Genomic DNA, 14,441 nt, shown 5'->3' with positions numbered 1-14,441 from the left:
TCTGAACTATTGCAATATTGTCCGTCACTGAGTGCTTGGGTCAGAAGCTCTCCTGGACTTGTGGAATCACTCCAGTCGAATATGCCCAATCCTCAAGATGTTCCAGGATACTTGACGCAAGAATCCCTCCATGCATTCGACAGAGCAATCTGGCAATAATTGCGGGATGAAGAGCGAGAACGCTTTTTATGTCTAGGAACAACAATGCTCCCTGTCCAGGAATATTGAATTTACCCTGTACCATAACAAAATGCAAAGAGGGGGTGAGGAATTAACTCCAGGTTTCTGGGTCATTCTTCATCACTTTTATTGAGGCCCTATCATGGCCCATCACTGCAGAGGGTCTTGCTTTGTTTATAAGAATCTCGGGGGTATATTCACACAAACCTGTACTAAATATCACCAAAAAATGCTAACGCAACTTTACACATCGCAGCCCATCGCGGGAAGAAGTGGAGAAGTGTGGCTCACTGGTTAGAGGAGGCAGACCTGGAAGCAGAGGTCAGCCCGGGACCAGGGTTCAATTCCCGGCTCGGCGGGGTCTTTAGTCCTAAAATGTCCATGGACTCGACAATTCTTGCTCCGGTGCCTACTCGATTCACGGGTTCACACTCTGCGACTCTGGGCAATAGCTTGCTTAATCTCCACAACGGCCCCTCGCGGCGGGATGCCTGGCTTTCACCTTGCGGATACCCTGCTGGGGTTATCTCACAGGGGAATACCAGGACGGGTTCCCTAAGCAAGCGCTTAGAAACCGCTCGGTGATTTGCGCTATATAAATTCCTGTACATTTACATTTACATTTACATTTACATCGCGGGAAAATAACCCCGTGTAAACGTGGAATTCACAACACCGCGGTACCATGCGATAGTCCGCCGAAAACATGGCCTATATCCGAGATACAACCAACGCGACGGAGATAAAACACTAACCTCAACACGAGAAAACGTACGATGAGCCCATTCGCGATGAGGAAAGCAGGGCTAGGCACCGCCAGGCCCACGATACACACAGAAGTGAAAACCACACTGCCCGAAAGGGAGAAGGGTGAGCCAAATCAGAGCCGAAGGGACATCCCACACACAATGCAGCCCACACACATAGGAAGCAGAGCACCCCAACATCGAAAACAATGTGGTACAAACACCAACATTTGCACAAACGAACACAGGACACAAGTGCACCCGCCTGTGGCCGGTAAACGGCCATACGCACCTGACAAAGCACGAAACAGGGACACAAGAATGCACAAGTACAAACCCACAGTCCTGATGGGGTAGCAATGCACGTATGTCAGGGAGCCAGAGAGTCTGTGACACACACATTGGGATACAAGTCAAGACACAACACAGTTGGAGACAAGTGAAAGTGCACAAACTTTATCAACAAGTGTGTGTCAGTACGGCCAAGAGAAGTGCCATGATATGTAGACCAATGCAGTAAGCATGCCTTAATGAGGAACGTAGGAAAGCGCCCATGTCCACCTCGGGGTAATCCATCACCAACACAAGTCCGTGCCAACTCACGTTGGTTGTCCACGCCGGGATCATGTGTCCAGGACAATGCAGCCATGTCCTCTGTCGTCTTGGGACATGTAACCAGATCCACCACCTGCAAACAGGCGTCGGGACACGTGCAATGGGTCACATCCAGTCATGGCTGCAGGGACCTTGTCACTCGTCCATGAACGCGAGTGCAGCAGCGTAGGCCAACAGCTCCAATGACAGTCATCGTCCAACACATCCGACATGTCGTCGGGTAATCCATCAGCTGACCGGGACAGATATGCTGACTCCAACCACTCGACCCAATGTGCACCAAAGCCCAATCGGGTAGTGGCTCAATGTGCTCACTGCACCCGACAACTTGTGCAATCTCCCAGGACCAGTTCCCAGCTTGCATGCCAAACATCCATGCATGCCATAAACGGGCATCACGGTGACACTCCTGGTTGTGGCCAACAGGGGGCGCACACACACATCGCAATCCAGGTCAGCTACCATTACGTTGTAGAGGCAGACATCCATGGACCACTCGAATATGCATGAGAGACAATGCAACACAGGTTGAATGCAGGTGACGTCCGCAAGGTGGAAACTCAGCCGGTAACGCTCCCAGGACATGCAGCAGAAGTGCACGGTACAGCTCCACGTGACTGGAGTCGATCATGTGTCTGGGATGGTCTGCCATTGCGTCAGTGGCTCTGTGTGAAGCGGCACTGGCTTGCCCTGCGCCAGACCTGTGGATGAAATGGCACAGCTTGGTGCAATGAGCAGTGTCTGTGTGGAACGGGTGCAGGCTGGGGGTGGGGTGGTGGGTACGTGTGAAGGCCATTTCACACACGCTAACTATGACCAAGGACTCCTGCGTGTATGATGTGTACACATTGGTCCCACGTCGGGCAGTTAGTAGTGTGGGAGTCACTAGAAAATGCTAACATATCTGTCAAGGGGTGCTGGCCACATGCAAGTTCCTGCTCGGAGCTGCAGATGTGCTACTGTATGATAGTGCAGACAAAGGACCTGTCATCCCTACTGTAACTTCACCATCTGCATGCATACAGGAGATGTACAGAGGCCTGTTGTGGGGTGGGATGTCTGCGACCATGGGAATCTTGGATGGTATGCCCAGCACGTGGTACATGAGCGGCCCCACTGCGTGTTACGTTGCCACACAGCTGCTCCTCCCTCCCATGAGCCCCCTCATTTGTGTGCGCTGCACTCCTACATATCCCCATCTGTGCGGGCCCGCCCTCCTGGTGCATGCTACATTGCAACATCGACTACTGTGGCCCTGGTGGCGACTACACCTCAACACAGAGACACACTTACTGCACTTCCTGCACAAGGCCAGGTCCGAGCCACGCCCTGCTGCCCCTGCCAAATCAGCACACCCCTGCGGTGACCTGACATACGCCAGACCAGCACACGCCACTTGTGCATGCAGGCGGGTGCATGCGCAGCAACATGTCCAGGGTCACTGCCAACGCTGAGGGGACATGGTAACGTCCACTGACAACAGCACACTGTGATGTTGCAAGACCAGTGCCCATCATGCTGACACAATGACCACAGAGACACACTTGCTCAGATGGTGTAAATGGCTACGTCCACGTGCGCAAGGCCACTTTTATTAGCAGGCACACATCCCGAGTGACACTTGTGTTGGATGTCTGTGGGGTGTGTGCACACCAGCCGGCAAGGGCTGCCTGGTGCCGTCAGAAATCTACAACAGTGTACATCGTAAAGGGCATAGCCATACAACCATAAAGGCCCCATGACTTGTTCTGCACAGAGTTAGTGGCCCTGGATGCACCGGGGCATACACAGGCCCACTGCCACGGGACGCTGACCTGCGGGAGACTGGGGTAGTGTCACAAGTGCAGAGCAGATTTCCGTAGATGTAAAAAGAGCTTGTTGCGGAGTGTCTCGGTGGACTGTGGAAGGTGTACCCCAGGGCATGATGTAGAGTGCAGGACCACATTTAAACAGTCACTATGGTGGAGATGAATGGAACAGACACACGCCGGGCACCAAGTCCGGACCAGCCAGATGAAGATGCAGGAGACCACAAGGCCATAGGCTCAGGCGCCACCAAGGCCCAACCAGAAAGTGCCCATGACTCATTGCGCACAGAGTTAGTGGCACCAGTGCTGTTGGGGAGGCCGCCTGCGATGTGGCGTGTCCAATGATGTGGACTCCTCCACATCTTACCCAAGACACAGTTCCACATGTGTGACCTACTGGACCGCAGTGTAGGCCTGAGGCAGCGGTCAGCGCAGGGCCACAGACACATGGCTTTGATGACCCCAATACCACTGCCACAGAGGTCATCCAATATATCAGGAGAAGGGGTCCCGGACATGACCAGCACAGAGTCAGTGGTCCCGGATGCACTGCGGCCAGTACAGGCACACCGCCACGGGATGGTGACTTGCGGTGCAGTCAGATGGGCCATGCGACCTGAGCGGGTCCTCATTAATATCTGAGGTGTATGTGGCGGAGGGTTGCGGGGGACAGTGGAAGGTGTCCTCCAGGGCATGATACAGAGGGTGGAGGCTGTCCAGAAGCAGCAAATGGAGGAGTGGAATGCCACGGCATCGTTTTCACCACAAAGTCAGTATCAATGAGATGATGGCGATGACAACCCCAAGTCCATGGACTCAGTCGCCACCAAAGTCCAACCAGAATGTGTCTTATGTCTCGGGAAACAGACTTAGTGGCACCGGGGCTGAAAGGGGATGCAGTCTGCGATGAGGCCTGTACAATGACATCAAGTTAGCCATAAATGAATCAAGGCTGAATTCAAAATTGTGTTTGACCTACTCGACCGCAGTGTAGGCCTGAGGCAGCGGTCAGCAAGGGCCATTCACGGAGTGTCGCCGGCTTAGGTTGGATGGCCCCACTGGCCTGCGTAGTTCAGGTTCAGTGGCACCACATGTCGCCGGCTTGCGTTGAACAGGGTTAGTGTCACCACGTGTCGCACGCTTGCGTTGAACAGGGTTAGTTGCACCACGTGTCGCCGGCTTGTGTTGAACAGGGTTAGTGGCACCAAGTGTCGACAGCTTGCGTTGAACAGGGTTAGTGGCACCACGTGTTGACAGCTTGCGTTGAACAGGGTTAGTGGCACCACGTTTCACCGACTTGCGTTGGACAGGGTTAGTTGCACCACGTGTTGACAGCTTGCGTTGAACAGGGTTAGTGGCACCACGTGTCGCAGGCCTGCCATATGGAATTATGCCTCACTGATCGAAGGGGGTCTGGTGCTGTGGCCGCTGCCACAGACTTGGGGACACTGCCATTCAGGACTCAGGACACAGTTCCACGTGTGGGGCCTACCAGCCGAAGAGGATGCCGGTGGAGTATGCAAAATGGAAATGAGTAATGTGGGCCAGCGTCAGGGGGGCCAGCGATGGTCTGCGGAGGCTGCAGAGGTCACGGGACTGGTGCTTGGAGCTTGCACCAGCACGTGGTGGGCCCTCTTTGACACACACCTGTGTAGGCAGGTGAGCAGAGCCTCGTTGGTGCGCTGGGGCAGGCATGAGCAGTTTAGGGACCAGCGGCCCGGGGTGCAGCATGCGCATAGAGACGCAGGCCCCGCTGCGCTCGGCGCAGGCTGAGAGGCGCCGCCCTGTAATACGCATTGTCCATTCAGAATGAGAACCATTGAGCAGTGCGACTGGCTTTTTGTTCACACCCCTACGCAGGCCTGGCATATGCAGGTCAAACCCACTACGCACGTGCATGCAGGGGGAGAAGTAGCTTGAGACATTTCCTCTTTCTGCCTCACAGCCTGGAGGGACATGGTAGAGTCCACTAGCCGCTGCACTCCATGCACCAGCAGTTGCTCACCACATGGGCATTTCCGTGGTTTGCACTCTGTGATCTGTCAGGTACCTCCAGGCGACACCTGGCATTAGGTAGGTTCACATTCCATGGTCACTTACCTTTCTCGCATATGCCTGCTTCATGCCTCTCCTCACATCCTGCTATTGCATGATCATTGTCTCCGTTGCATCTGTGGGTCTTCAGGTGTGGCTCTTGGCTGGGCTCCCTTTCATGCTGTGGGTAGTCGTCCTCCTTAGCACCAGCAAAAGGCAGGTGTTAAACCCCTGGTGCTATCGCAGCTTATCGGCTGTTTTTGTGGTGCTTCGCAGATCTGGCATTTTGTTGTCAAAGTGGTGTTGAGGATTTTTCGTGGGTTTTTGCACAGGAACGCCTACTCTGCATCTCATCATGGTTAGTTGGTGTTGTCCACCGTGGGGATACATTTTGCGGTAGTTATCGCGGAAATACTGGCGATGTCCGAGGTTTGCACCACCTTGTGAATGGGGTGTTAAAAAATCTATCTCCGCTTTTTATGCTGTAAAGTTGGGATAAATCAGAGTTACGTCCTTGTGAATATCCCCGAGTTTGTTTTGCCTCCGGAGAATGTATTTGCCAATTGCGCGCAATACATTTTTTTGAGAGTATTACAAGCATCTTGTACTGTATTGTGTCAGAATTTTTTGCATAGAGTTTTAGTCAATCCATTTGAAAGGAGGGATGGAAATTGCTGAGGGTACTTGTTTGCTACCTGTAAAGTTTGCGATAATCTGCCAAAAGGTTTTGTGGTTTTTCAGCTGTGCTGCTTGTTGAAGATCCAGCCAGTTTTGATCAGCTATGTTATTGTTAAATACAAAACCGATATTTTTCCTTTTATTTATTTATTTATTTATATAACGCCTGAATCACCCCCGAAGGGGTATCTCTGATACTATGTGAGGCATCTAGAACAGGAATGTTTTCAGGGACTTTCTGAAATGAAGATGGTCCGGCCCTGCCTCAATGTGATAGGGAGCGAATTCCAGTTCCGTGGGGCAAGATATGAGAATGCCTTCCCCCCCAGTCCTAGACTTATTAATCTGGGGAACTTTGAGAAGGGATTTGTAGCTGGATCGAAGGTCACTAAGGGGAATATATTGGCTAAGTTTCTCCGCAAGATATATTGGACCATTGCCATACACCACCTTGTGGGCGATGCAGCACACCTTAAATTGTATTCGTTTGTGCACCGGAAGCCAGGGAAGCTGCCGCAGCAGCGGACTTGAAGATGATCTGTAGGGAGCATTCAGTACCAGTCATGCTGCTGTGTTTTGAACTACCTGTAAGCGGTCTAATGAGGCCTCGTTAGCCGCAATCAATAAAGCATTACAGTAGTCAAAACGACTCAAGACTAACTTCTGAATAAGAGTCTTCCGTGTATGATCTGGGAGAAATGGATATACTCGTCTCAGCAGACTCAGTATGAGTCACCTTCTCCTTCATGTTCAGACTCTGCTCAATGCGAACCCCTAGATTTTTTACTGATGCCTTCGAGGCGGGGGGCACATCATAAGGCTTGTATTTCTTTGCTCCTAGAAAATGAAGGTTGGATAAACTGTTGACCAAAGAGCTTATTTAATTTATGAGAAAGTTCGACCTCTTTGGGATCTTTGATGAAAGTTGCCTTCTTTTTTGAAGGCTTAGTAGGTGTCTGAAACTCAGATACCAAGTAATGGTGAGTTGTAGCTCACCTAATCATGCACTGTTCAATTAGTGCTCCGCACTTTAAATAAATTCAACTGTTTCACCACTTTGTACTTTGTTTACTCATGTATCTTAACATTTATTCAATTTTATTTCTCTCAGTACTGTTTATCAGTTTTTTAGATAGTCGTTATTGCATTCATCATAACAATTATCATATATATACACATAGATCAATAATACATTTGGAATTATACAGGTAATTTGTTAGACTTCATTTTTCAAATTTCAATCATGTGACGGTTGGCCCAATGCATTTCGGCACGCAGGCGGTGCCTTCATCAGGGGCGTTCTAAAAGGAATGAGAAAATGTAGTGTATAAGTATCCAGTGTAGGTAGGATCATGGGGGTGTTTGTGAATAGAACGGTGACATACCTGAAGTTCACTATAGATGTTCTTATGTGTAGGATAAGTCAATTCTACAAAGAAAAAATCAATTCTTTGATGAAATATTTGATTAGTGGCTGTTGGATCATCAACGAATAGTATTCAAGGTACCTATATAGTTGGAACAACATACCTGCTTGTCTTGTTCGTTTTTACTGTAATGACAAGCATATGCAATTGTCAGAATAATATAATGCAAAGCACTTCAAGATTACCATGTGCTTAAGTAGAGTGGGATACCCTACCTTATCTTCGTCGTGATGCTTAATCTAAAAGTTTAGAAAATAAAGACGTAGTGTCATTACCGTGTCTAGTTGTAATTATTGCCCAAATTATAAAGAAATACTCGTGGCAAATCGTACCTCTTAGATTGAATAATTCCGCGCGTCATGTATAGTCGCAGCTACCCTGAGGGAACTCGTTCTCAAAACTAAAGCGGTAAACTCCATTAAGTTGTGGCGTTTCACGTGATGTTGCTCAACTATCAGCATTGAAAACGGACTCTCTGAGCGATGCGCAGGAGAAGGTTAATCATTGTGGACGCCATCTTGGAAAAGGATGGTTTAGCATTATGCTATTCATGTAAAATATACGGCGTCAAAAATAAACATAAATATTGAATATTGGTTAATTCGCGGTATATAATCATCTGAGTGACTATGTTACCATGGTATCGGAAGAATTTGAATTAAAAGAAACGTGAAGGTTAATGGCCTTACCGAAAGTGAACAATCCATAAAATGGATTATAAAGAAGATCGTATATGACACTATTGTGTTTATGGGTTATTAAATTAAATATACAAATTGGCATTTTCTGACAGTTCGATATGCAATGGGTATATGTGATATGTTGCTATTTAACATAAGTGTAAGCATGGTGTAATTCAATAAATAACAGAGTGAAACTAAATTCTAAACTCAAAAATGCTCGCTTAAGCATCATAAACATATGTATGCAATCATCTGAGTTATAACCAAAATTATAACGTTGTTCTAATCACCAAACCATATGTCTGTTTAAGTGTTTAACAGCAACACAATAAATCATGAGATCAACATTATTCATCTTTAGAATGCCAGTGTTAGCCAAAAATACATGTACTATCTATAATGGACAATGCACATCTCTGGTTAGTTATGTTGATAGATTCGTTAATTTAACGTGCTGATTTCTAATTGCACTGAATACAGTTTATTCATTGTACGGGGTATTGACCTAAAGGTAACATGCTAGATCATATTTATCATTAAGACCTGCTGGGACCAAGGTCCCCAGAAACTTTATCCAGAACAGTTCTCTTTGCAATAATCTCTGGTGATTGTCCACGCCTTGTTTGACTTGTACTTGTTCAAGGATAAGAAACCTTAATTGTGAGATGGTATGTCTATGTTCCTTCCAATGTAACACCAATGGTGACGTTAAATTCTCATTGCGAATGCGACTCTTGTGTTCTGTTATGCGAACCTTAGCTTGGCGCTCCGTTTTGCCTATATACAGTTTTCCGCATGGACATTTTATCGCATACACAACATTCTTGGTGTTACAGTCGCTCGAGTGTTTCGGGTGTATGGGTTTCCCAGAAGTTGGATGTGTACACGTATTCCCTGTAATCACGTTATTGCAATTTGTACAGTTAAGGCATCTAGTGGTGCCTTTGTAGGTAGTTGTCACAGTGTGATGTGGTTTCATTTTGAGTTTCTCTCTTAAATTTGGTCCTCGTGTATATGCATGTAAAGGAAGCTCCTTAAAGATGCCATTGAAGTCTGGTTCTAGTGCCAAAAGTTCCCATCTCTTATTGACAATCTTTTTAATCTTAGACGAGAGAGTTGTGTATTTTGTCACAAATACCATCCGGTTCTGTGTGGGTTTCATCTTTTGTGTCAATAAATCCATTCTTCTCATTTGTTGAACCCTGTTTAGTTGTGAGGTTAGTACATCAGGTGGATATCCTCTGTCTCTGTATTTTTGAACTTGTTTGTCAAGTGTGTTCAAGCATACCTCTTGGTTGGAGCATATGCGTTTAATCCGGATAAACTGAGATACTGGCAGATTCCTGATCAAATTTTTAGGATGGAAACTGGTATATTCCAGTGCACTATTCCGATCAGTCGGTTTAGTGTATAATGCTGTCTCGAATCCATCAGCTGTTTTCGTGATTCTGACATCCAGATAATCTATGGTATCTTTACTGATTTTGTATGTAAATTGGATTCTCGCATCGATGTGATTCAATCCATTAATTAGTGCTTCCAAAGTTTCCTGGGTGTCGTTCCAAATTAAGAAAATGTCGTCGATGTATCGACTGTACATTTTTACATGTGTCCATTCTCTCTGTGACATAAGATTATCTGCTTCAAATTGAGCCATGAAGGTATTTGCGTATGCAGGTGCCCCTGCAAATCCCATAGCCGTGCCACTTAATTGTGCGAAAAACTCCTCTTGCCATATAAAATGGCTATTGTGCAGGCAAAATTTCAGTAACTGTAGCAAAAAGATTTTTTGGGTGGTAGGTAGCTGTTCCATTTTCAACAATGCCCATTCACATGCTTCGAGTCCTGCTGGTGAGGTATGGACGTATAAAGTGCCACCACATCTATGGTGCACATAATCCAATGGTCTTGGTACCCTTCTTCTATCCACTTCAATTTGTTTAGGAAATCTGTTGTGTCACGTATATATGACCCCCACTGTTGGACGAATTGCTGTAAGTGATAGTCAATATATTTGCCGAGGGGATCAAAGATTGACCCGCACCCCGATACAATCGGTCTGAACGGTGGGTTGATGAGATGTTTGTGAATCTTTGGGATCATATATAATGATGGTCGTCTAGGGTTCTTTTGAGTTAAGAATGCAGATGTTTGTTGGTCAATCCATTCATTCTCTACTGCCGTACTCAGGATTGTGTGGAGCATTTGTTGTAACATTGTTGTAGGATCCGTTGGTAATTTAAAGTAAATGTTCACATCATTTACATGCTCATTAACTTTGTGTACGTAAAAGGTTGTGTCCATTAAGACCAGGGCGCCGCCCTTGTCTGCCGGTTGGATGGTAATGTTCGCATTGGTTGCCAGGTTATTGATGGTATTGAGTTCGGATCTAGTCAAGTTCTTGTGATGAGAACTTTTGTAGTTTAAGGCTTTTAGATCTCTTTTAACCATCACCTCAAAAGTATCCAACATCTTGTGTGATACAGGGGCTTGGAACACGCTTTTTGGTTTGAATTTCTTCTCAGTTGTATCCAGGCTTTGGTCTGTAGGTTCTGCCACATTTTCAAAATAATGTCTAAGTTTCAATGATCTCATAAATCTAAAAAATGCTCCTTCAGTTTCAATTTCATTAGTTACCATTGTCGGTACAAATGTAAGGCCTTTGTTTAGAGTTCTTGTTTGTTGTTTAGTGAGAGTCATTGATGAAATGTTAATGATTAGGTCAGTGTTCGACCGCTCCTCAGTTCCTTTCCGACCAGTTCCTCGCCTGGTTTTCCTCTTGATGCTGAAAGTTCTGTCTGAGGTGTGGGTGGTTGTGCTGGGGTTTGAGCCTGTGATAAAAAATCAGTCTCTCTACTAGTAGTTGCTTGGCTTCCGCTCTCTGGAGATGATATGGTACCATCTTGAGTTGTTTTAACTGGCCCTCTACGTATTGATATTTCCTTGTCCGTGACAAGACTTTCCTCTGAAGAACGAGCAGATGGAGATGTTTTCTTGGGGATAAATTGACGTCGGGCATAGATGTCCGCCCATGTGTACACTTCGTTTAATTTATAGTCTATAGTGTCGCGTTTATATTTCCGCAATTTACCCTCCTGTAGCTCTTTTTCATATTTGTCCAATTTAATGTTGATGTTATCCAAGCTAATTTTCCAAGTATCTGCTTCCATTCTAGCCTCCAATTCTGATTTGAGTGTATAGATTTCCTCTTCCAATTCACGAATTGTTTTAGCAAGTTCCTCTATTATCAATAGGATAAGGTCTAGTGAACATTTGTTGAGTATGCTGAACCATTTATCCATAAACTTCGAGTTCAAATTAAATCGAAACAGCATGGGTTTGATTGATAAACGTAAGCCTCTGGGTATCCGTTTAGCTCGATGGTATTGTATGAGCGTAGAGGCATGCATTCTTTGGTTGAGTTGGCGTCTGGTGATGTACTCCAATTGTTTCAATTGCTGGCTTATGGAACCCCCATGAGCGTCCATATTTCTCACTTCTTTAATTAAAGAATAAATTTGATCCGCCTGATCATTAGTGTAAGCCATCGTGTTAGCTCTATTGTCCGTCATCCCACTTATTGTTTCAAATTGCATCTTTATTTGATGATGGGTGCCTCCTCACTGGATGACTCGTTGTGAAATAATGGTAATTGCGGTTGTGGGGAGCACTCCGTTTCTTAAGGGTTATAACCAGTATTGCTATGCTTTTCCAATGGTGCTATGATTAATCAGGGAAGTCACTCCTGAGTGCTTAAATAACAAGTAATGGTGAGTTGTAGCTCACCTAATCATGCACTGTTCAATTAGTGCTCCGCACTTTAAATAAATTCAACTGTTTCACCACTTGGTACTTTGTTTACTCATGTATCTTAACATTTATTCAATTTTATTTCTCTCAGTACTGTTTATCAGTTTTTTAGATAGTCGTTATTGCATTCATCATAACAATTATCATATATATACACATAGATCAATAATACATTTGGAATTATACAGGTAATTTGTTAGACTTCATTTTTCAAATTTCAATCATGTGACGGTTGGCCCAATGCATTTCGGCACGCAGGCGGTGCCTTCATCAGGGGCGTTCTAAAAGGAATGAGAAAATGTAGTGTATAAGTATCCAGTGTAGGTAGGATCATGGGGGTGTTTGTGAATAGAACGGTGACATACCTGAAGTTCACTATAGATGTTCTTATGTGTAGGATAAGTCAATTCTACAAAGTAAAAATCAATTCTTTGATGAAATATTTGATTAGTGGCTGTTGGATCATCAACGAATAGTATTCAAGGTACCTATATAGTTGGAACAACATACCTGCTTGTCTTGTTCGTTTTTACTGTAATGACAAGCATATGCAATTGTCAGAATAATATAATGCAAAGCACTTCAAGATTACCATGTGCTTAAGTAGAGTGGGATACCCTACCTTATCTTCGTCGTGATGCTTAATCTAAAAGTTTAGAAAATAAAGACGTAGTGTCATTACCGTGTCTAGTTGTAATTATTGCCCAAATTATAAAGAAATACTCGTGGCAAATCGTACCTCTTAGATTGAATAATTCCGCGCGTCATGTATAGTCGCAGCTACCCTGAGGGAACTCGTTCTCAAAACTAAAGCGGTAAACTCCATTAAGTTGTGGCGTTTCACGTGATGTTGCTCAACTATCAGCATTGAAAACGGACTCTCTGAGCGATGCGCAGGAGAAGGTTAATCATTGTGGACGCCATCTTGGAAAAGGATGGTTTAGCATTATGCTATTCATGTAAAATATACGGCGTCAAAAATAAACATAAATATTGAATATTGGTTAATTCGCGGTATATAATCATCTGAGTGACTATGTTACCATGGTATCGGAAGAATTTGAATTAAAAGAAACGTGAAGGTTAATGGCCTTACCGAAAGTGAACAATCCATAAAATGGATTATAAAGAAGATCGTATATGACACTATTGTGTTTATGGGTTATTAAATTAAATATACAAATTGGCATTTTCTGACAGTTCGATATGCAATGGGTATATGTGATATGTTGCTATTTAACATAAGTGTAAGCATGGTGTAATTCAATAAATAACAGAGTGAAACTAAATTCTAAACTCAAAAATGCTCGCTTAAGCATCATAAACATATGTATGCAATCATCTGAGTTATAACCAAAATTATAACGTTGTTCTAATCACCAAACCATATGTCTGTTTAAGTGTTTAACAGCAACACAATAAATCATGAGATCAACATTATTCATCTTTAGAATGCCAGTGTTAGCCAAAAATACATGTACTATCTATAATGGACAATGCACATCTCTGGTTAGTTATGTTGATAGATTCGTTAATTTAACGTGCTGATTTCTAATTGCACTGAATACAGTTTATTCATTGTACGGGGTATTGACCTAAAGGTAACATGCTAGATCATATTTATCATTAAGACCTGCTGGGACCAAGGTCCCCAGAAACTTTATCCAGAACAGTTCTCTTTGCAATAATCTCTGGTGATTGTCCACGCCTTGTTTGACTTGTACTTGTTCAAGGATAAGAAACCTTAATTGTGAGATGGTATGTCTATGTTCCTTCCAATGTAACACCAATGGTGACGTTAAATTCTCATTGCGGATGCGACTCTTGTGTTCTGTTATGCGAACCTTAGCTTGGCGCTCCGTTTTGCCTATATACAGTTTTCCGCATGGACATTTTATCGCATACACAACATTCTTGGTGTTACAGTCGCTCGAGTGTTTCAGGTGTATGGGTTTCCCAGAAGTTGGATGTGTACACGTATTCCCTGTAATCACGTTATTGCAATTTGTACAGTTAAGGCATCTAGTGGTGCCTTTGTAGGTAGTTGTCACAGTGTGATGTGGTTTCATTTTGAGTTTCTCTCTTAAATTTGGTCCTCGTGTATATGCATGTAAAGGAAGCTCCTTAAAGATGCCATTGAAGTCTGGTTCTAGTGCCAAAAGTTCCCATCTCTTATTGACAATCTTTTTAATCTTAGACGAGAGAGTTGTGTATTTTGTCACAAATACCATCCGGTTCTGTGTGGGTTTCATCTTTTGTGTCAATAAATCCATTCTTCTCATTTGTTGAACCCTGTTTAGTTGTGAGGTTAGTACATCAGGTGGATATCCTCTGTCTCTGTATTTTTGAACTTGTTTGTCAAGTGTGTTCAAGCATACCTCTTGGTTGGAGCATATGCGTTTAATCCGGATAAACTGAGATACTGGCAGATTCCTGATCAAATTTTTTAGGATGGAAACT

At 44.6% G+C, this 14,441-nt stretch overlaps 1 long non-coding RNA gene across 1 annotated transcript in view; it reads left to right on the top strand.

Moving 5' to 3' along the window:
- LOC144782375 (uncharacterized) overlaps positions 1-14,441 on the top strand; it is a 371,940-nt gene that overhangs the window by 115,791 nt on the left and 241,708 nt on the right. The window lies entirely within an intron of this gene.

This window comes from Lissotriton helveticus, chromosome 1_1 (assembly GCF_964261635.1).
Source record: "Lissotriton helveticus chromosome 1_1, aLisHel1.1, whole genome shotgun sequence".
In the NCBI taxonomy this organism is placed as follows: domain Eukaryota; kingdom Metazoa; phylum Chordata; class Amphibia; order Caudata; family Salamandridae; genus Lissotriton; species Lissotriton helveticus.
Note: the sequence above shows the minus strand (reverse complement) of the source record. Positions and strands in the feature narration are given on the sequence as shown.